The 24,743-nt window shown below is 43.3% G+C and overlaps 1 protein-coding gene across 9 annotated transcripts in view; it reads right to left on the bottom strand.

Moving 5' to 3' along the window:
• Positions 1–24,743, bottom strand: part of r3hdm2 (R3H domain containing 2) — a 204,229-nt gene that overhangs the window by 130,380 nt on the left and 49,106 nt on the right. The window contains exon 1 of one of the 9 annotated variants that reach the window (XM_078431563.1): positions 23,890–23,966. The exons of 7 other annotated variants lie outside the window; for them this stretch is intronic. The gene's annotated coding sequence lies outside the window, so the exon portion shown is untranslated. Of the gene's footprint in view, positions 1–21,599; positions 21,836–23,889; positions 23,967–24,743 lie in introns of those variants that run through there. One more of the 9 variants, XM_078431561.1, reaches the window with a different exon arrangement.

Genomic DNA, 24,743 nt, shown 5'->3' with positions numbered 1-24,743 from the left:
CAGACTGGGAATGGGAGGGGGAGTTGAAGTGCTGGGCCACCGGGAGATCAGTGGCGTTAATGCGGACCGAGCGCAGGTGTTCAGCGAAGCGATCGCCGAGCCTGCGCTTGGTTTCGCCGATATAGATGAGTTGACATCTAGAGCAGCGGATGCAATAGATGAGGTTGGAGGAGGTGCAGGTGAACCTCTGTCTCACCTGGAAAGAATGTTTGGGTCCTTTGATGGAGTTGAGGGGGGAGGTAAAGGGACAGGTGTTGCATCTCGTGCGGTTGCAAGGGAAAGTGCCCGGGGTTAGGGTGGTTTGGGTAGGAAGGGACGAGTGGACCAGGGAGTTGCGGAGGGAACGGTCTCTGCGGAATGCAGAGAGGGGAGGGGATGGGAAGATATGGCCAGTGGTGGGGTCCTGTTGTAGGTGACGGAAATGTTGGTGGATGATATGTTGGATCCGCTGGCTGGTGGGGTGGAAGGTGAGAACGAGGGGGATCCTGTCCTTGTTGCGAGTGGGGGGATGGGGAGCAAGAGCGGAGCTGCGGGATGTAGAAGATGTTATAATTGTGATTCAGGATTATGAACCATGCTGGGATAAAACTTTCATTGATCTTTGTTTCGTGTCAGGAAATGCAACCCAAGATTAGAGGGCTTGTCAGCACAAAGTAAACAATACACAGTTTTGCTTTTACAGAGGATAGAGTGGTGAAAGCAGAAGTATCAAGTTGGCATCCACCTTGTCAAACACAGTTTGCAACAAAAAGAGAAAACACTTTTCAAAAAGAAACATTAATCATTTAGCAGATCAAGTGGAAATCATGGTCAGCCTTGAACTAGAAGTACGTACACAGAAGAAGCCAGCTTTCTAAGATGTTAGTTTACCGAAGCAAGACTGTGGCTGCTATCTTGAAACATCATAAAAAGTAAATTGCTGACATTTTCATTTGGTCAGGGAAGCACGATGGAGGCTTACGTGCGCATATTAGCACAAAGCTTTGATTTCCATTTACTTTCACCAGCAATAACACCAATGTGTTCAACAAATCCCTTGATATTCACCACCCTTTACTTTCTGGAAACTTCCTCCTCTTTAAGTTTTATTCTAGAATTTGCAGTTTTTAAAACAAAGTCATTTTCCACCATTGGATGCCCATTATTAAGTCCTGCGTTATTACTTTCATTATTAATAGCCTTCCCATTCCTTTGTCTCTTTCATCTCCAGCCCTAGTTTGTTTGAGACAGCAATTGTCTGTCTTTTTGTCCTTTTTGTTATTTTTAGTGTTTTTTAAAAGTTAGTGTTAATGTTCTCTGGTTTGTTTTATGTGGGGGGTGGGGGAGGGGGTCGGGGGAAACTTTTTTTCAATCTCTTACCTTGCCGGAGATGCGATTGTTTTCCGGATCGTATCTCCAGTCGCTCTGCGGCCTAACATCGTGGAGCTGGCGGCCTTGCCTGGGGACTGACTTTGAGCCCCACCGTGGGGACGTGGACTTGCTATCGGAGCCTACGATCCCTTGCCTGGGATCGACGCTCCAATCGCGGCCTGTGGACTTCAACATCGAGGAGCTCGCAGACTTGGGTAGAGACTGATGTCGGGAAGCTCCAAAGTCGCAGGAGGTTAGACTAGCCCCGACCCGGGGTCTGATCGCCCGACACGGGGAGCTGAGATCCCCCCGATGCGGGTGCTTGATCGCCCCGATGCGGAGCGCTCGACCGCCGGCTACGGGAGCCAAGATCACCCCGACAACGGAAGGTTCGAGTGACCAGGCCGCGGGAGAACAAAGAAGGGAAGAGATTGAACTTTTTTTTGCCTTCATCATAGTGGTGGTGGATGTTCATGTTAAAAATTTGTGTGTCTTGTTGCTCTTTATTGGTATGACTGTATGGCAAATCAAATTCCTCGTATGTTGCAAAACATACTTGGCTAAAGTACTATTATGATTATGATTATTTGTAAAGACACCTCAATAATCCTGCTGTAACAGTTGAAAGTGAGCAGCACATGAAAGGAGCTTTGATTAAAGTTTAGAAGCCTTTGTACACCTTCTCTCAACGTAACGAATTGATACTTTGATTGTAGTCACCAAACTGATGCGAGATCACATGGATGCGAGACCCAAGTCAGGGCTAATTGTTGATTATTTTATCCACGCGATATACAGAACACTGAATAATTCAGCACCAGACTATAAGCATTGAATAACTTCATGCGTATCATTTCACATTCACTTTTGCCAGCTCCTGCATTGGATTTGATACCAATGGATGGAGATGTTTTGGGAGGTTACGATTTCCCCTACAAACCTTCAAGCAATAATACATTCCAGGTGAAAAAGGCAATTATAATTACCAGACTACATCGGCACAATGTAGAAAATTCTCAAACAAATCCTTTCAGCCTTATATCAAAAGTTAAAATATAATAAGATATATCTGTGATCTCCAGGTATTCAGTGAGTGCAGAATTTCCTGCCCAAAAAACTATGCCCACAAAATTAAAAGATACAGGTGCAACATGACTGGCACAATGTACAAGTTGGACCACACGACATACAATTTCATTTGCTTTCCCAGTTCCTTAAATTTCCATATGTAATGAGAGCCTGATTAAGACCATCAAACACAGCGCTTGGATCGAGTCATTTGTGCTACGTAGGCCTGAGCCAGTCATACTGGAGAGAATAAAGCTTTCTTTTTGAAATGGCTCAGCTATTTAAGTGCGAGGTGATGATGACCCCGTTGAGAATCTGAGAATTTCATTCACCCCCCCACAAAGCTTCACTAACAATTGCCGTGTGGAGAATAGATTCATGAATTACTGCGGTGAAGTTCAAATCAACCAACTGCCTGCAAGACACATGTTGAAATCAGATCAAGGAAAGGAAGCTAATGTTCAGTTAGAGAAACGCATTTTATGAAAAACTAGGTCAAAGTCTCAGGCCACTTTTCTATGAAATTGAACAGAATGTATAACAACGTAAAAGCGAGGAATTTAGTCCACCTGGCAACTGGTTCATTGTAAACTGCTAGCAATACATAATGTACTTCACCCCATCAAATGGTTAAAAGAATAGGCTGCATTCATGATGTAGAAATAGTCATTAATCTGGTATTCCAGACAAGATACTTCAATGTACACCAGCTACATTCGCCCAATGAATAGGTACATAGATGTCGGCTCCCACACAACAAATTGGATTCCAGTGAACTATGATTGGTGCAAGCCTTCTACTTTTTGCATTAAACTAGCATTGTTTTGTTGGAGTTCACTATCAGACATTTTTGTAGATGCACTCTTACTCTCTCTCTCTCTCTTTGTGTTTGGGTGAAAAAAGTGTGCATTTTTCTCCCCTAAAGGCTGATCCAAATAAATCTCCACCGCCACCACTAACCTACCAGTGAATCCCAAAACAAACGCTAAATCCAGTAATTCCCACAAATGCAACTGGCATATTTAAATCTTGATGGGATAAACACATTTGGCGGAGGGTGCGTTTAATCTTTAGTGTACAGTACTTGTTGCGTTGATGTCTCCTGCTTGCCAGAGGTCTTCTGCATCACATACAACAATAATTGGGAAGAACCAAAGACATCGATTTTTTCCCCATCTAAACGAGTGCAAGCGAGAGACCACACACGAAAAAATAAAGTCTTAGTGGCAAACTCTTCATAAAAGAAAACAATACTAGTTAAGCTATTTTAGTTGACTGAGAACCTTTTTAATAAAAGGAAGCTAGATGTTTGGTGGAGCAGTCAATGCTGGCTCATAAGTTTCTCCTGCCACTTTGTGCTGGGAACTGCAGTATCGTTTCTCCAGGGGCCGAATCGTACGTTTAGTCCCAGAAGAGCAGAAACCAGCAAGAGAGTGTTTTCAATTGCATAATACACTGTCCTCACAAAATCAAAAATGTTTTGCAGTCTAATGCCATCTCCTGCATTCAGTACATGCAACAGAAGACAAATGGTTAGAAAGTTGACAACTACTCAAGCATGGTTTGTAATTATAATCATTGGCCCACATGCAAGCCGACAGGTTTTAAGGTTTCACCTAAGTGTGATAACATCCCACAGCACAAACTGTCGTGTGTGCGTTAGCCAAGTATCTGTATTCTCAGAACAGATAAAAATCTGAAAGGATAGTCAGAAGAGAGGCAGCATTTAAAGTGCTCTTCAGGGTATTGTGCCCATATGAGTGAAATAAAGTGTTCCTGGACTGACATTTGAGATTAGAGTCCGACTGCCCGACACAACCGAACTTGGTGTCACAATTGGATATCGTTATAATTCCAAGTGCTCAGACTTGGGCTGAATCAGAATGGATCCCAGCAGCTCTTTACACACATTTTTTAAATTGCCACCATTTGGGGGCCGGAGGTTTTCCACATCAGAATCAGAATTACCTTTATTGTCATCCAAAAAACAAGTCTTTTGGATGAGATTTCGTCACCCACAGCCCAACAGTAAGAGCAATAAAATAAGCAATTACACAACCACAAACCAACACAAAACCAAAAAAAAAAAGAAACATCCATCACAGTGAGTCTCCTCCAGTCACCACCTCACTGTGATGGAAGGCCAGAATGTCATTTCTCTTCCCCTGCCGCCTTCTCCCGCGGTGTGGCTGTTGAACTTGCCAGGCCGCGCCGGAATGAACTGCGTGCCCCAAGAAACCAGGAACAATGCTGGGAGATGAATGTGCCGGTGAAGAGCGGCCTGGTGTTTGCAGCCCCAAGGACAGTGCCTGTGGCCATACCAACCACAATGACCATCCCAGCTATGCAATCCCACTCCAAATAGATCAAACCGGGGCATTCATAACATCCTCAGATAAGACGCAAAAAGCTGGAGTAACTCAGCGGGTCAGGCAGCATCTCTGGAGAACATGGATAGGTGACGTTTCACAGAGTGCTGGAGTAACTCAGCGGGTCAGGCAGCATCTGTGGAGAACATGGATAGGTGACGTTTCACAGAGTGCTGGAGTAACTCAGCGGATCAGGCAGCATCTGTGGAGAACATGGATAGGTGACGCTTCACAGAGTGCTGGAGTAACTCAGCGGGTCAGGCAGCATCTATGGAGAACACGGATAGGTGACGTTTCGGGTCGAGATCCTTCTTCAGACCGACCAAAAACATCACCTATCCATGTTTTCCGGAGATGCTTGCTGACCGGCTGAGTTACTCCAGCATTTGGTGTCTATCTTCGGTGTAAATCAGCATCTGCAGTTCCTTCCCAGATATAAAATCCTCAGGTCTGGTTAGGTCATGGTTGGGTTCAGGCGAGGTTTGGATTTTATACCAGAGTGAACCTCTAGTTTGGAGCAAAGTACACGCCCAACGGGGCATCAGAGATCAAATTAAATTTTAAGTTTAAAGTGGCGAGAGAAATGTGGGTTATGGTTTCACTTCAGGTCTCCATAAACTTTTAAAACAAACTGACAACTCTTAGCTCGTAGGGCTAAAAGAATCAGGGGAGATGGGGAGAAAGCTGGAACAGGGTACTGATTTTAGATGATCAGCCATGATCATATTGAATGGCGGTGCTGGCTCGAAGGGCCGAATGGTCTACTCCTGCACCTATTTTTCGATGTTCTGTTTCTAACCAAGGAAAGTACTTGGAAAAAAGGACCTTTACTCTCCGAATGATAACAGTGCAAATTACTTACAACTATGCATTTAGCTATCCACTCTTGTTCAGCAGTTCATCTTCAATCTTCTCATCATGATAAACAATGATTGAGACATAGATGTTAAAAATAAAAAAATCAGGTAGTAACTTCAAGCTGAGATAGGCCAGAATCACAGACTGGCATGGGTAGAATGGCCTGAGCTGCATCATGCCTTGGCTGAAAGCATGCAATGACCAGCACTGGTCCAAATGGCCCAGAACAGCTTTTACAGATGGCATGAAACTCCTTCCATCTACGCCACCTGGAGCTATCAATTCAATCTATTCCTTTCCCCATTTTGCCTATCTCACTTCCAATCAAGTGCATCTCCGCTGTTCGCCTCACCCTGTTGGAAGGAGGACATTTCAATCACTTGTTGGTCAACAAAGTTTCATCTCATTCCCTCGAAAATTTATTTCAGACAATCTGAAATTGATGGCTTCCAGTTTTAGATTGAACGCAGCGAAGGTCACGTCTCACAATTTTTTTAAATGTTTGTTTTCAGGACCTTGCCATGATCACATTGAATGGTGGTGCTGGCTCGAAGGGCCATGTGGCCTACTCCTGCACCTATTGTCTATTTACCTGGGACTGGGAAAATTGACGTGGGCAAGGCGGCAGATGTGATTTACATGGACTTTATTAAGTCTTTTGACAAAGTCTCTTATGGTGGGCTGGTCCAGGAAGATGATGCACAAGGGCTCTGAGGCGTGTTGACGGACAAGGACTAAAATTGGCTCGGTGATGGGAGGCAGAGTGTGGCAGTGGGCGTGCGCTTTTCTGACTGCAGGTCGGTAACAAGTGGTGCACTGCAGGGATAGGCGCTGCCAACATTTATAAGCCATTTGTATAGGTATATAGGTAAGAAAGGAGTAGGGATGCATGCTGAATGCATGCAAATGTGATTAGTGCAGATAGGCATCACAGAAAGCAAGAACAAAGTGGGCTGAAAGGACCCAATTCTGTGCTCTACAATTATATGATTCTATCTCCCCCAAAATGGAAACTTCTTCCTGTCATGTATTAATTTCTACAGAGGTCAGTATTTTACAGCGCCAGACCCCCCGGGTTCGATCCTGACCATGGGTGCACACAAAATGCTGGAGTAACTCAGCGGGTCAGGCAGCATCTCTGGAGAGAAGGAATGGGTGAGGTTTCGGGTCGCGACCCTTCTTCAGACTGACTATGGGTGCTGTCTGTATGGAGTTTGTACGTTCTCCTTGTGGGTTTTTTCCGGGTGCTCCCTTTTCCTCCCATGCTCCAAAGTCGTACAGGTTTGTAGGTTAATTGGCTTCAGTAAAATTGTCCCTAGTGTAGGCCGGTGCTAGTGTACGCTGGTTGGCACGGACTCAGTGGCTTGAAGGGCGAGCTTCCGTACTGCAGCTCGAAGGTTTAAACTCTAAACGCTCAGTCTTTCTTGATACATATAACCTCTGTTTTTTTTCTCAACTTCCCCAGAGTCACCCCATTAATTTTATCACAGGCAAGTCGATCAACATAAGAAATGGTAGTTGGCCATTTGAATCCTTGTGCCTTCTCCACCATTCAATGAAAGCATGGCTGATTTTTTTTAAACCTCAGCACTTCCTTCCTGCACATACCCTTTATCTAAAAATCTATTCATGTCTGTCTTGAATATTCTCAGCGACCAGATCTGCACAGCCCTCTTGAATACAGAACTCCAAAGATTCGCCACCCTCTCCAGATAAGGATTTTTTAAAAAGTTTTTTGTTTACAGATACAGCACAGAAACAGGCCCTTCGGCCCACCAAGTCCACACAGACCAACCATCACCCCGTACACTAGCACTATCCTATACATTAGGGATAATTTACCAACGCCAATTAACCTACAAACAATAGACAATAGACAATAGGTGCAGGAGTAGGCCATTCTGCCCTTCGAGCCAGCACCGCCATTCAATGTGATCATGGCTGATCATTCTCAATCAGTACCCCGTTCCTGCCTTCTCCCCGTACCCCCTGACTCCACTATCCTTAAGAGCTCTATCTAGCTCTCTCTTGAATGCATTCAGAGAATTGGCCTCCACTGCCTTCCGAGGTAGAGAATTCCACAGATATACAACTCTCTGACTGAAAAAGTTTTTCCTCATCTCCGTTCTAAATGGCCTACCCCTTATTCTTAAACTGTGGCCCCTGGTTCTGGACTCCCCCAACATTGGGAACATGTTTCCTGCCTCTAACGTGTCCAACCCCTTAATAATCTTATATGTTTCGATAAGTTCCCCTCTCATCCTTCTAAATTCCAGTGTATACAAGCCTAGTCGCTCCAGTCTTTCAACATATGACAGTCCCGCCATTCCGGGAATTAACCTAGTAAACCTACGCTGCACGCCCTCAATAGCAAGAATATCCTTCCTCAAATATGGAGACCAAAACTGCACACAGTACTCCAGTTGCGGTCTCACTAGGGCCCTGTACAACTGCAGAAGGACCTCTTTGCTCCTATACTCAACTCCTCTTGTTATGAAGGCCAACATTTCATTGGCTTTCTTCACTGCCTGCTGTACCTGCATGCTTCCTTCAGTACCTCGTTCCTGCACCTTTACAACCTGTACGTCTTTAGTGTATGGGAGGAAACCAGAGCACCTGGAGAAAAACTCGCGTGGTCGCAGGGAGAACGTACAAACTCCGTACACAGCCCCTGTAGTCAGGATCAAACCTGGATCTCTGGTGCTGCAAGGCAGCAACTCTACCGCTGCGCCACCGTCAAATCTCTTCTCATCTCTGCCCCGAATGGCCGATGCCTTGATTGAGATTGTAACCCATCGTTCCAGCCATCACAGGCAATGGGGGGAAAAAAATCTACTTTTACTCTGTGAAACCCTGTAAGAATCTTGTGTATTTCAAAAGATCACCTCTCACTCTTCTGACCTCTCGAGACAATAAGCCTCATTTGCTTAATGTCTCTAATACAATATCACCACCACCACCACGACTGGCTCAGCCCAGCCGCGCAACTCTCAAAAATCAGTCACGTAAAATATTGTTGCAGACCCATCACAAATAGTTCATGGAGACGTCCATAGTTTAACAAAAATTGTACACAAATTCAATTAGAGAAAGAGTATTGCAGAATGTAACTGGAAATGCGGAAATAGGCATCTTGTGTGAATAGCCAAAAACAAATCCTTATTCATCCAAGTTTGCCTATGATAAATAACCTAAACTTCAGGGAAAACTTAAAGTGGGAATGGGGAAAATCTGAGGGAGGACAAAAATGTGTTCAGTTTAAGGCATGGACTTTTTTTTTCCTCTCCATTTCCTTCTCTTCAGCAGACCAAATTGACAAACTGGGAAACAGCAGAAGGTGCTACTGGGAACAGTCTCCAGAAATCCCAGGGAGGACGAGCAGACGAAGGTGGAGGAAAAGCTGGAGGTGATTAGGAAGGGAGTAGATCCCAATGTCGAATGGGCACTGGTATGCAGAGGGAGATGGGCGTGATCCTCTGCAATTACGGTCGTGGAGGTTGGAGGCAGAAGAGAGGTTGCAATCAATGAAGGGAGAGCTGACAGCTTCGCTCAGGGGCTCTGAAGTCTGACCATTCTCCTGGCACGCTAGGAACTCTAAACGTCACTTTGCCTTCATATGTCAGCCTCCATCTCCTCCTGCTGGCAGCTTTGACGCTTCCTGGAAACCCATGTAATAATGTCACATTTAAATGGTCATGAAACGTGCAGCTGGCATACTTGCATATCATGAAAGCCAGCGCCACAAACATGGGTTGGCAACATGTTCTCCTTTGTTCCATTGTTGGCTTGCCCACCACCAATCCCCACTGCCGCTCTTCTGTGGCCGTCCTCAAGCTACCCCTCTGCTGATTACACACCAATTTCAAAATGAATAGGTAAACCTTGCTGACACCAAAGATTTTTGATTCTACTGTTAACTTCCAGAGATGGTTTAGTTTAGTTTAGAGATACAGCACAGGAACAGGTTCTTCGGCCCACCGAGTCCGGCGATCCCCACGCATTAACATGATTCTACACACAAGGGACGATTTACAATTATACCAAGCTGATTAACCGACGTCTTTTGGAGTGTGGGAGGAAAACGGAGATCCCGGAGAAAACCCACACAGGTCACGGGGAGAACGTACAAACTCCGTAGACAGTACCCGTAGTCAGGATTAAACTCTGGTCTCTGGAGCTGTAAGACAGCAACTCTACTGCCGCGCCCAATATGCAGACTGCAGGAGGAAAGAGAGAATGCAAACGCCCGATCGTTATCAAATGGTTCCTGGTGGAAGTGTGCAAATGGCACTTCAGATGAGAACAGGCATTAAATCAGCTGTGCTCAAATATCCTTCTAATATGGGTTCTTGTGCCACTAATAGCCACACGGGCAAGATGCTGGGGGAGTTGTACGATAGCAACCTCAGGAGAGAAAGGGAGAAAATGAGAGTAAAATGCGCGCCACTCACTCAACAGATCCAATAACTATGATACTTAACATGATATCACTACTTAAACAGTTAGCAACATACACTCGAAGCCAAAGCTTAATGGACAATGAGGAAAAGGAAAAAAAAAAGATTTAGCATTCCTATTAAGACTGAGAGATGGAAAGCAGTATTTACAGTGCTCAAAATGAGAGATTTCAATAAGCTGACAATTAACACTGTAAGGCTTCAAATTATTCTCTCTTTTTCTTTCCAGATATTAACTTATTCGTTTAATCAGTTCCCATTATACAATACAATACAATATATCTTTATTGTCATTGTACAGGGGTACAACGAGATTGGGAATGCGCCTCCCATACGATGCAATAAATTAATTAGCTAGTCAGTATTCTGTTTTAAAACTGTTCCAATTTGTTTCATTGGGTTGTTTAAATTAATAAAGTGCAAGTAGATCTGTGCCGGTTCACTGTGCGATGTGACCATTCGGCTCAGCAGGACCAGTTCATGGCATCTATGGCCCTGGGGATGAAGCTGTTCCTGAGTCTGGAGGTGCGGGCGTAGAAGGCCTTGTATCGTCTGCCTGATGGTAGAAGTTCGAACAGACTGTTGCAGGGGTGTGAAGAGTCTTTGTGGATGCTGGTGGCTTTTCTGAGGCAATGTGTGTTGTAGATGCCTTCCAAGGCTGGTAGCTGTGTTCCGATGGTCCTCTGAGCTCTATGGACGACCCGCTGAAGAGCTTTCCTCTCTGCCTCCGTGCAGCTGAGGTACCACACAGGGATGCCATGTGTTAGGATGCTCTCTATGGTGCAGCGGTAGAATGTCATCAGCAGCTGTTGGGGTAGACCACACTTTTTCAGTGTTCGTAGGTAGAACAGTCGTTGCTGTGCCTTCTTGACCAGCGCAGCAGTGTTATTGGACCATGTTAGGTCCTCCGAAATGTGAGTGCCCAGAAACTTGAAGCTGGACACTCTCTCCACACTGTCCCCATCGATAAAGATCGGGGCGTATTCCCCGTTGTGTGACCTACGGAAGTTGATGATCAGCTCCTTGGTCTTGGTGGTATTTAGGGACAGGTTGTTATCAGAGCACCAGTCCGCCAGGTTCTGCACCTCCGCTCTGTATTTTGTTTCATCGCTTGTTTTATAAGGGAACAGCAACACTAACTTCTGATACACACAACTCGATTTACAGAAGAATCCCTAACCAGCTAACCTATAACGTATCACAATTAAAAATGTCTCCCTCTTCGTTCTGCGTCCAGCACAGTGATTTTCACCGCTTGCTGGACGTAGTCCCCTCTTCAAAAACAGAGATTTAAAGTAACTGGTGGAAGGAGGAGAGGGGAGATGAGGGAAAATTTTCTCACACAGAGGTTACTAGGGATCTGGAACTTATTCGTTGAAAAGGTGGTAAAGGCAGAAACCTCAGTACATTTAAAAAGTGCCTGGAAATCCAACTCAAAAAAAGAACACCGGTAACCACGACAATAGCACCAAAGACCCACGCCACCCAGACCATGCTCGTGTTTCACCGCCACCCTCGCCAAGAAGGTTCAGGAGCCTGAAAACCACCACCAGGTTCAAGAACAGCTTCTTCCTCGCAACCACCAGGCTCTTGACTCGCCCGGCACAACACTAACCTCAGCAACTATGATCTTCTTCAGACTGCATTCCAGCTTCTTTGGTTTTTGCACTATTATAGTTTCCTTAGCATTAGAGTAATTTTTTTCACACAGAGAGTGGTGAATCTGTGGAATTCTCTGCCACAGAAGGTAGTTGATGCCAGTTCATTGGCTATATTTAAGAGGGAGTTAGATGTGGCCCTTGTGGCTAAAGGGATCAGGGGGTATGGAGAGAAGGCAGGTACGGGATACTGAGTTGGATGATCAGCCATGATCATATTGAATGGCGGTGCGTACAGGCTCGAAGGGCCGAATGGCCTACTCCTGCACCTATTTTCTATGTTGCTATGTTACTGCATTCGTGGCATTATCTGGTATTCTATGGTATTATCACAACCAGAGAGCAGTGCTGAACTACTATCTACCTCATTGGTGACCCTCAGACTATCATTGATCAGACTTTGCTGGCTTTACCTTGCACTAAGCATTATTCCCTTATCATGTATCTGTACACTGTAACTGGCTCGATTGTAATCATTCATGTATTGTCTTTCGGTTGAGTGGTTAGCACGTAACAAAAAGCTTTTCACTGTACCTCGGTACACGTGACAAGAAACTAAACTGTAAATCTGCGTGTTGTGACGCTTATGGGCCCAGTAAGACGCAGCCAGTAAGAATTGTTTGGTTCCGTTGTTGGTACATCTGACAATCACACATTCTCGACTGGATTCTCTTGAATCTTAAAGAGTCATGACCTGCAATGCCATGTGGACTCCTCTCCATACAGTCAAACAGCACAGAAACAGGTCCTTCAGTCCAACACCCCTGCCGACCAATCTACACCATTTGCCCGTGTTTCACCCATATCCCTCTCCCCTATCCATGTACCAGTCCAAATGTATTTTTAATGTTTTTATTGGACCTGCCTCAATCACTTCCTCTGGCAGGTTCTTCCAATAACTGGATACTTCCTGGGTTACAAAGTTGCCCCTCGGGATCCTATTTGATTGTGTTCCATTTTTGAGCACCAACTTCCTTCATCTTGATCATGAAATTCCTCTTTCTCCGCTTCCCGAGCCTTATGCCCCCCCCCCCCAAAAAAAACGATGAGAGCTCTCACTAGCTTATGAACACAGCCCCGTGCAACCTGCCACAAATACCCCCCTTCCCTGCAAGAACGCAGTACAGCTCGACCTCCGAAAACTAGGGAATACCCAGACTATTCTACCCAATAATCTACGGTCACAATTACTAGATGCGACAATTATTGCAAGCTTTGGCCTAATTGAATGTCAGAACAGTAACTAAACTGTCACCACTTAAAATCTACCTCCATTTAGACAATAGGTGCAGGAGTAGGCCATTCGGCCCTTCGAGGCAGCACCGCCATTCAATGCGATCATGGCTGATCATTCTCAATCAGTACCCCGTTCCTGCCTTCTCCCCGTACCCCCTGACTCCGCTATCCTTAAGAGCTCTATCTAGCTCTCTCTTGAATGCATTCAGAGAATTGGCCCCCACTGCCTTCTGAGGCAGTGAATTCCACAGATTCACAACTCTCTGACTGAAAGTTTTTCCTCATCTCCGTTCTAAATGGCCTACCCCTTAAACTGTGGCCCCTGGTTCTGGACTCCCCCAACATTGGGAACATGTTTCCTGCCTCTAACGTGTCCAACCCCTTAATAATCTTATATGTTTCGATAAGATCTTCTCGTTATCAACTAACTATAATAGTTGTTTGCAAGACTCCCCTTCCCTGTTTAAGTCGCATCAGTTAAAAGGCCGACCAAGCACACACCACCATGTCTTAACCCATCAAAACGTTTGAGTATAGTGCAACATGACTGCAGTGGTACCCAGTTTCCTATTGAATGTATTTTTGTGTCTCATTCATTTTCAGTTTTGATTTAATTCTAGGTCATTTCCCATTGCAGTAATTTGACGTTTCCATAATAGCCCAATTAATTAATCAGAGGAAGCTTTTCTTCATAATGTTCCACTGTCCTACCTATGGCAGCCTCAAAACCCATTCACCCCAACTATGTAAGGATTGCCTGCTCCAGGGCCTACACAGCCATGCCCGCAGTGTACGCTTAAATATAATATCTGCAAGAATTTACTAGACTGGAATAGATTAGATTTGTGCCAGAAAACAAACAGATCATAAACTCATTAACTTTTTGGCACATGGTGCAAGTTTGTCAGTATTCCAGCATTCATAATATAGAAATTTACAGCAAAAGAGATAGCCATTTGGCCTTGTGGCCAAAATGCACCAAAAATGGACATTGGGTTAACCCCAACCTCTCGGCTCAGTTCACTGCCCTGCAGGTTATAACTCTTTTAAATGATCAGACAGGTACTATTAAAATGTGATGAAGTATTCTACTTTCATCACCATTTTAGGCAGAGAGTTCCAGATCCCTACTACTCATTAGGAAGAAAGAATTTTTGAAATTAAAAAAAATTAAGTTATAGGAGCAGAATTAGGCCATTCAGCCCTTCAAGTCTACTCTGCCATTCAATCATGGTTGATTTATCTTTCCCTCTCAACCCCATTCTCCTGCCTTCTCCCCATAACCTCTGACGCCCGTACTAATCAAGAACCTACCAATCTCCATCGTCAAAATATCCATTGACTTGGCCTCCACAGCCTTCTGTGGCAATGAATTCCACATTGTCCAAATTAACTCCAATAATTCCACCAGTTAATTTAAACATATTCCACCTCGTTTTAGTCCACAAAGAGAGATGGGTAATTCTTGCTCGCCCGGTCTAGGCCTCCCAAGATTCTGAAGTAAATCTATGCTCAATCTCTTTCCCCTTCCCCACACTTCACCTCACCCCTCAACAAAAAAAAAATGGAAACAACCCTAGCTTATTCACTCTCCTAATGCTACAATCCTTTTAACTTGACAACATCTTAGTAAATCACCACTGTACCTTCTCAAATGTTCCTGTAGGCTGGCGATGAGAGCTTTATCAAGTACTCCAGTGAACAAGATCAACTTGCAGGAGGCAGTTTAAAGATGTGCACCAGATTTAACACAATTCTGCTCCAGAATTATGACCAATACTACAATTGTTTCAGCACTAAAGCTGCAATATAAGTCTTTGTAGATATAGAGAATGAAAAGACAAAACATCAACTTTGAAGGTATTTATTTCACAAAATGCTGGAGTAACTCAGCAGGTCAGGCAGCATCTCAGGAGAGAAGGAATGGGTGACGTTTCGGGTCGAGACCCTTCTTCAGACTCGACCCGAAACGTCACCCATTCCTTCTGTCTTGAGATGCTGCCTGACCTGCTGAGTTACTCCAGCATTTTGTGAAATAAATACCTTCGATTTGTACCAGCATCTGCAGTTATTTTCTTAAACATCAACTTTGGCTCATATATTCGAGTGAATGGTTTCCATTGAAGTGTAAGCAGAATACTGGCACTTCATTCCTTCTTTTCTTTCTTGGCAGTTTGTATCTGGTGCCAGATGATGTTTGCATGTTCCAGACATCCTGAGAAACCACGTACCCCTGCTTTCTGCACTGACGTGTCAATGAAGTTGTTGCTCTGCAAAAACCCTGAGAGTCTTTGGGCCACAACACCAAAGAAGATCTTTCCTTCCACATTCAGAGGGCTGATCTGGCAGAATTGGCTAATGGTTGAGGAGTTCTTCTCTTTGTGAATTAGGATCCCTCCTGCCCTTCGCCATGCCTTAGTAATAACCAGGGGGAGAAATGGAGGAAAGTGGCCAGAATAAAGTTTATAGAAAATAACCTAGGACAATATTTTCTGTCTTACAAATATTTTATTGAAGAAATGGTTTTGCTGACTGTGGGCCTGATAAAGCAGAGATGGAAAGTACTTTGTGATGCTTTCACTGCAGATGCAAAACTCACCATTGTTCTCTGGAATGCTATCACCAAGGGACAGCATACAGATGAAAACTAGGAAGAGGGCCAAGGATACAGGGGTAATGGTGCAGCAGTGGGAGGGGAGGCTGCAGATGCTTTTCAAGTTATGACAATTGCAAATCCAGAGAATCATTCTGAAGCCTTCAAATACGGAGTTGCTGCAAAGATATCATATCATATCATATCATATATATATACAGCCGGAAACAGGCCTTTTCGGCCCTCCAAGTCCGTGCCGCCCAGCGATCCCCGCACATTAACACTATCCTACATCCACTAGGGACAATTTTTACATTTACCCAGCCAATTAACCTACATACCTGTACGTCTTTGGAGTGTGGGAGGAAACCGAAGATCTCGGAGAAAACCCACGCAGGTCACGGGGAGAACGTACAAACTCCTTACAGTGCAGCACCCGTAGTCAGGATCGAACCTGAGTCTCCGGCGCTGCATTCGCTGTAAAGCAGCAACTCTACCGCTGCGCTACCGTGGATTCGTCAGCCAGAAACAAGTTCAAAGATATTGGAAATGGAGTATGTTCGCAAGGTTAGAGGGAATAACAGTCTGAAGAAGGGCCTCGATCCAAAACATCACCAATTCCTTCTCTCCGGAGATCCTGCCTGTCCCACTGAGTTACTCCAGCATTTTGTGTCTATCTTCGGGAATAACAGTACTTTTCTTTGAATGTGCAATAGCAGCAAAATTGTAGAGGTGATGGAGAGTATCCAGAAAGGAAGTATTAAAAATATCACCTAAAATGGGAAGGAAGAAGGGAAGTCATATGCCTGTAAATTTGTTGGGGCAGGGTCGAGGAAGCAGAAAATGGGTCGCATGGAGAAAACGATCACAGAAAGCATGAGCTTTACATGTGAGCACAGCAGATCCAAGTCTTTTTACGACTGAACAAGAATCTTGTGCAATCTTTCAGCAGCTGCAATTAAGACTGTCAGAGCCAAATACAGAAAGTGATAATTAGCAATATAAACTACAGCCCTGTCTGCTGAAATTCATGATCAAGAATAGTGGCACATCCCCCAGCACCCCACAAAAATAACAGTATCGCCAGCTCATTTGGAATTGAATTAACCATTTAAAAAAATTCGATTACCTCAACAACAAACAAAAAAATCAGTTTTCGATTATAAACATACTTGAGTGAAAGCATACACTGTGAAAGGATCGAGCCTATTTTTAACTGCACGTTACTAATATGCGATTTTAAGACATCATAAAATCCCTCGCTATAGTCCACCTACATATTGCAGAAGCACCATGGCTCTGGAAGGATGTATTTGTGTGTCGCAGAAAGTCACGCCCACACTTGCACTTCAGTTCAAAAAATACTTGGGTCTAGCTTGATCACTGTTATATTTGTGATTTGAGTTCATTTTTAAAAATTGGGGGAAAATAAAAAAGACAAATTTAATTAAATTAAGAAATTAAACATTGGAATGTAATGCATTACGTTTTTTCGTATTGTATCTTTCCTTCAATAAAAATAAATATTTTAAAAAAAAATTTAAAAAATGAAACATCCAGCAAACTGAAATTTCGAAGTTAAAAGATCATAGGAGTTATTGGCACATATGACAAACTGAGAAAGGATCTACGATTGCATGCATCCAGCACAGCAGGACAGATATTTTTATGATACAAGTTCGCATGTATGACACATATACAAATATATGCACATGGTGCAGCATGACTCAATGTGTCAAGGCTGCACTTATCAGCTCTGCTAAAACAATCTATTTGCAGTTCTTATTAGAGGTGGCAGTGTGGGTATGATTTGGATCTTTCGAAAAACCAAGATATGGTATGCAGCTCAGCATAGATGCGTCTTTGATGGCCTGTTTTTTCACTTTCTGCTCCCTTCCCCCCTCCCGCACTTTTCCTGGTTATCCAGCTTGCACTCCCCTTCATTCGGCCTAGGCTCTTCCGCTCATTAAAGGTTTCTGGCGGAGAAAAAAAATGCAAGCAAGTAAATGAATGAATCAGCAGCAGCCCCTGAGGGCAGTGTGGGCTGCTTCAGCCTGTGGGAGAAAGGCTCTTTATGTGAGATGCTTGGCCTTGGACAATGAGGGAGGCGACAAGGCAGTTTCAAAGCTGCCTTCATAACAAAGCCCCACCTCCAGAAAACAGTGACGACTTTAATAACAAAAAGCCGATTGAGATCCTGACCCATCACTTTGAATATTTAAGCATTTTACTAGCTTTAAAAAAATTAAGACATTCTCCTCTCTCTCTTTCTCCCCCCCCCCCTCTCCCCCTTAACACACAATCAGTGCAAAACCTCTATTTCTGTGGAACTAAACGATAAATGTGGGATTTCAGGAATATTCCATTGAAAAATATGCCGCCATTCATAACATTTAGTGAATAAACTTCAAATTGCAGTAATATATTTGCGATTATTTGCCCAGAAATGCTGCTGTAAACTCGCGGGGCAGAGGAATATTAAAATTGCAAAGATGCAAGAACTAGCAGTCAGGAGGTGCTTCCCTGAAAATAATACGACATCACTTTCTAAAAATAACAATAGATTTAGACAGGGGTTTCACTGCAATCCTCTGCTAGGTAGCTTCCTGTTCATTGGCCTTGTCATGGTCCAATAAGGGTCTGATCTTCATAGCAACACTGTCGTAGTCAAGTTAACCATTTGTGGGTTTTTGTTTCCATCAGTGATAATTTATAAGATCAGAGGGAATCAAACCACTGAAGTTAATGAGTTACTTGAGAAAAAACATTCTAAAACAGAAACAATTGATAGCGTGGCATGCGTCAGAACACATTCTGCAACAAAAAAAAAGGGCTGGCCAAGGAGCAAAATATGCAGAGTTAGCCACGGGACTGCAAAGGACAACTCTTAACAACGTACCTCACCGCTTCAGCTTGAAGTGTGCCCCACAAAGACTTTCCACCCATGGTACTTGTTCGTTGGGATCTGCGTTTCACATAATTAAATAATTCTTCCATTCATTTTGCTCATTGATTTGCTTTGCCCTGCTGTGACCTACTTACAGATATCCTTCCTCTCCCTCTTATTCAGATCATTCAGAACTGCAGAGTAACGCACTTGCATTCATATTGAAGGGAATTAAAAAATATATATATCTCAAGGATTAACTAGATTTTTCCATTAGCTTTAACAAACACCTAATCAAAAACGGCAGCTGAATGTGACTTTACTGCAGATAGCTCGGACAAAGCGAATAAAAAGAGCTTTGCTGATATCAATGCAACGTAATGTAATAATGCTGCTTTCAATCGTCCTAAAATTCCATGGCATCCTGGCCAATATTTATCCCTCACTTAACATTACTAAAACAGATGATCTGATCAAAATCACATGGTTGTTTGCGAGATTATATTGCGCACAAATTAGCTGCTGTATTTTGTGCACTGCCAACAGTGACACTTTGAAACTTATTAACTGTAAAACACTGCTGGGATCCTCTGAAAGCTGCCATATAAATGCAAGGTAGACACAAAATGCTGGAGTAACTCAGCGGGTCAGGCGGCGTCTCGGGAGAGAAGGAATGGGTTACATTCCTTCTCTCCCGAGATGCTGCCTGACCCGCTGAGTTACTCCAGTATTTTGTGTCCACCTTCAATTTAAACCAGCATCTGCAGTTTTTTTTCCCTGCTACATAAATGCAGGTTATTTAACCCCCCACCCCCACCCCCCCACCCTTCTCTCCAAATTGCTAAAGAAAGTATGATCAAGAGAGAGATTTTATAATCTAGTGTGTAATCTAAGATTATTAAGGGGTTGGACACGTTAGAGGCAGGAAACATATTCCCAATGTTGGGGGAGTCCAGAATAAGGGGTAGGCCATTTAGAACGGAGATGAGGAAAAACGTTTTCAGTCTGAGAGTTGTGAATCTGTGGAATTCTCTGCCTCAGAAGGCAGTGGGGGCCAATTCTCTGAATGCAATCAAGAGAGCTGGATAGAGCTCTTAAGGATAGCGGAGTCAGGGGGTATGGGGAGAAGGCAGGAACGGGGTACTGATTGAGAAAGATCAGCTATGATCACATTGAATGGCGGTGCTGGCTCGAAGGGCCGAATGGCCTACTCCTGCACCTATTGTCTATTGTCTATAGTGTGGAATGCAGTACATAATAATTCAACAAGCATGCAGAAGATTTCAATTGCCCCAAAGACTCAGCGCTTCTGACAAGAACAAATAGAAAATACATCCCATCAACAAGGAGCTACTGGAGTCACCAGGATACAGGAGCAATTGGGAGGGGGGGGGGGGGGGGGGGGGGGGGATTGAAAGGAAAATACACTGGACGTCATGAAAAGCACAGCTACATGCTGCAATTGCTTAGTAACTCCAAATCTTAATGGTGACATTTACCACTAAGTGATCAACTCTATTCGGACTCACGAACCAAAACAAAAAAACTAGGATGCCAATAGATGCACAATGACATGAAAGTTGACCAAACTGAACCAACATTTGGACTACTTAAGCATCTGAGAATTCAACTTATACTGCATCTCAGTATATTAAAGCCGCCTCGCCTACCACGTGGCATTCATTTATAATTAAGAAATAACACAAACAAAACTTTCAAATACAGCCTTGGCATATAACACTCTGCACCTACAGTCACACTGAGGATTTGGTGTTCTCCCAATTTTTTGATTTAAAAAAAAAAAAGGGACATGCATTCAAGGATATTTCTAGTTATGCGACAGAAATTTTTCACAGTGCAACCAAAATAATGTGCAATATCCAGGTCCTAAAATGCAAAGTATAGTTTCTTACAAATAACCACAGCCAAAACAACTTTTTGCCACGTTTTAAAAAAATATTCTAGTTATCTGATCTTTAAAATTCAGTATACCAAAAACCCATCATAAAGTTTTAAATGGTAAAAATAAGTGACTCCAGATACAACAAAAGGTATTAGTGAAAATGCAAACTTGACTCTCTCAATGAAGGGCCACCTCTTTGGAAAGCTAGTGGTCAGCATACAGCAAAGAACAGTTAACCTTCCTGGAAACAGAAGTAGGAAATTCTAATTACTTTGAATGAGGATTGACCCTATAATAAATTATACCTTCCTTTGCAATTACATTTCTTGCTCTTTTATCGGGTCTCCATCATAATCTGACTGATGCTGACCACATATCAATGTAGATGCGAGACACAGCACAGTTGGCTTACTTGACCCGAAAATAGATGTATATCGAAAGATTGTCAATATATTTCATGCTATGTACTGTGTTTTATAGTTATTTATTGCTCATAGTTTCTTTAAAGCACTTAGAGAACTAAAAAAAAAAGCCGTTGCATTCCATTCTCCTTTCCATTAAATAAATCATTTCTAAATCAGAGTTATTTTCCCCTCTATGCAATTACGCTAAAATCCTTCTGCCTTTTAACAAGGCTTTAATGGCATTTAACAAGCACATTTTCTCTTTGCTAATTTCATAAACACATTCTAATCCAGAAGGAGCGATGGAAATGTGGTCACTTTGACTGGACTTCATCACTTATTTACACATATTGGCAATTTCATAAAAACTAATACTTTCAGTAAAAGATTGCCTGCGTGACTAACCGATCAATGGCCCAGAGCCCGTGTCTGGAAACCTGTGGAGAAGTAAACGGGGAAAGAAAGAAGGGAGAAGTGATGGGGGATAGACTATCCTGAAATATCAAGACTTTAATCAATGTAGTAAGGGGCATCCACTCACCACAGCATTTCAATTCATCTCATTTTGTCAGTATTCAACCAGACAACATTCATTATGTAAATCAAAATCTCTACTGAGTGACAGAATTTGCAAAAGATTTAGTCCAGTCGTTTTAGAAGACTCGTTCCGGTCTTCAAAAAGACAAAATCTAAATACCAACTATCTTTAATGTAGACTTCAAAAAAGCATCTGAAATTTCAAGTACATGCCAATGTGCCAGCAGCGCTCACCAAAAAAAACTAGAACAGCTTCAAAACAATGTAAAATCAACTTACCACAGCAGCATTTGTTGGTTTATATCGGAGAGGGCATTCTGTTTACACAGGGGGACTTGCTTGCTGGAATCGATTGCATTATAACATACCGTGCATCCAATTCACCAAATGACTAAATCCTCTTCTCTGAGAAAGCCCCCATTGCTGCGACAAGCCAATTGTTCTTACAAGGAGCTCAGCATCAGACTTCCTCCAGCTGCTGAATGAGAGGTCACTGGGAGCCGAGCCAAATTTGAACACTTCACAGATGCAGCTCCACCACGTCCTTTTTTGTAGGAGCGTAAGAGTACGCTGCTATTCCTCCCCTGTGCTTATTTTAGCCCAGACAAGATGATTTGCTGAAAACAAAATCAATGCAGAGCTTTCTCTGTGCACTTGCAAAAAAAATAAAAAATGTTTCATTCAAATTGACACCACAGCTGCCGTCGACAGACTTTTCCATTTGTGGAAAGCAAACTGCTTCCCGTTAAGATTTTTTCTTTCTAATAACAATCCGTTGCAAAACTCAAAAGCGATGAAAATAGCATTTTCTTGAGAGCAAGTCGCATCAGTCTGGGGCAGTAGGAGCATTAAAAAAAAAAAGGGAAGGAAAAACTAGCTGGGGGAATTCCTTCCATGTCACATCCATGAATCAGTCTGCACCCGAGCTTGCTCACGTGCCACATCCCGCCCATCCTCAAAATAGGTAGGGAGGAAAATCAAGCACAATTCTCAACATCTTTTTTTACAAAAATGCACAAAATCAGCAAACAGAACAGAGATCCATTGAAACGTCAGATTTTGGGATTTAGCAAACTCATGGCAAAATGTCTACAGTGTTTCTCAGTTGCTCGTTAGTACGGGTGGCACCTTCTCTGTTGTAGCATCTCTAATTGAGCACATTGCTGATCATTGATAAGAGAGCAACACGAATTGGGACTTGCTACCACAGCACGTGGATGAAGCGAATAGATGCACTCACAGTGGTGTCTTTCTCCATGCCAAGGGAGACACCAACTGCCCTCTGCTCTCCCACATTAACAAGACTAAGATTGCTAACTTTCTGTTGGCAAGATTGCCATCAAAACAGTACCGAATTTCTATTGCACCACCTCTATTAAACCAAGGAGAGCCTCCACCATTTAAAAAAATAATTGAATTTCAAACTCTCAAAAATGTGACCTGGTTTATGCCAGTAAAAGGTCAACCTTGTGGTGATATCTCAGTAGAAATGAATATTAAAAGAAGCCATGCAATCCACTTCTTGGCAAATTCTTTTTTAATTAAAATTTCTGCACCTGCTTTGAGCATCAGGAAAAGCATTTTAAAAAATTAAGAAAAAATCATGGTCCTTCAAGGTTGGGCAGTTCAATATTGTTCATTATTAATAGAGCCATGAACATAGAGGAGTTATCTCTCTTCCCCTTGGAGAAAGCTCTGAGCGTGGGCAGCAACAATCTTAAACTGCATTCATTCAATGGCTGACTGTAGTTTACAATGAACTAGTTCTGTCAGAACTCAAAGGAGACCTCAATGAGCAACGATGAAGCAAAGCAACTAAATACTGAACATGAATTATTCAAGTTGTGAACTGGTGTAGGGCTCAATTCTATGGAGAGAGGGAACAGATGACGTTCCAGGTCTGAAGACGGGTCTTGACCCGAAACGTCACCCATCCCTTCTCTCCAGAGATGTTGCCTGTCCCGCTGAGTTACTCCAGCATTGTGCGTCTATTTACCATACAGCAAATTTGTTTATGATCAAACACATCAATTTGTTCACACTTTGCACACATTGGTAATCGACAGAACGGGATCAGTATATTGTCTCAATGGCGAACAAGTCAGACGAGGAATAACTCTCGATTCCACGTGCTTCCCCTGAAAACAAAATAACGCACTTGAAAGAATGTTACAGAAGCAACAGGGCCTTGAAAGTATTTCATCTGATCCCAGTAAACTGTGGCTCAAATTGGGCAAACCTCAATCAGTAGTGTAGTTGTCTGGGATCTAAAGTGACAGCAACAGCTCCTAGGTTGGTTCAAAGTTGCAGATCCAACCATTAATATTACATTGAGTAGAGTGTGAACTTCGAACAGAACGAGGATAGGCTTCTTCCCAAGATTAAGATGCCATGGGTTTTTTGGTCAGAATTAATTTGGTAGGTCACTCCCACAATGTTATTTACAATTTTCTAGTGCTAACGCTCCCCCAGAAATCACGTGTTTGCTGTTTGAGCGGGAGGAGAGAGGCAGATAGAGGCTACCAACCATTTACACAATTCGCACAACATTCTCGATCCAAAAACTCACCAAGCCATGTTCTCCAGAGATGCTGCCTGACCTGCTGAGTTACTCCAGCACTCTGTGAAACGTCACCTATCCATGTTCTCCAGAGATGCTGCCTGACCCGCTGAGTTACTCCAGCACTCTGTGAAACGTTACCTATCCATGTTCTCCAGAGATGCTGCCTGACCTGCTGAGTTACTCCAGCACTTTGTGTCCTTTCATAAAATTGTCTCCTCGGAAGTAGATTTCCCATTGGGAAACATTGAAACAACTCACATCCTTGGGATGTGGGAGAAATCCAGAGCCCCCGGGGAAAAGTCAATAGTTCATGGACAGAAGGTGCAAACTCCACACAGGCAGCATTCTAAATCAGGGTTGGACCCAGGTCACTGGAAGCAAGTACTGCACCTTCCTTCCTTCTGATCCAACCCTACAACATTTCCTTCCTTCTGATCCAGTACCCTACAATGTTTCCTTCCTTCTGATCCAGTACTCGACAATGTCAAATTCCCAGACCATATCTCAGTCATCCCAAAACGTTTGGTTCCTCACAACGTCCCCGTTTTATTCTGGAGACTGTTTGCACGGCTGTCAATAGTTCAGCGTATTTTTTGCTGGATTGTAATCAAGAGGAATTTCTCTGTTGCGAGGGTTGAGAATCTTTGAAATGTCATACCCAGAGGGCAGTGGATGGTCTGATGTCAAGTATATTTAAGGGAACAAAAAATAGATTTTTACACTCAAAGGAAATGAAAGGAATACCTGGACCATGATGTTGGACCTCTATCCCAGACCCATGAATGGAAGAGGTGAATCAAGGAGAAATTATGACCATTGCAATACTTCTCAAAGATTCTTAATGACCACGACTTATGTGG

Source organism: Rhinoraja longicauda, chromosome 42, assembly GCF_053455715.1.
Source record: "Rhinoraja longicauda isolate Sanriku21f chromosome 42, sRhiLon1.1, whole genome shotgun sequence".
NCBI lineage: Eukaryota > Metazoa > Chordata > Chondrichthyes > Rajiformes > Arhynchobatidae > Rhinoraja > Rhinoraja longicauda.
The sequence above is the reverse complement of the archived record's forward strand: the minus strand, read 5'-3'. Positions and strand labels throughout refer to the sequence as shown.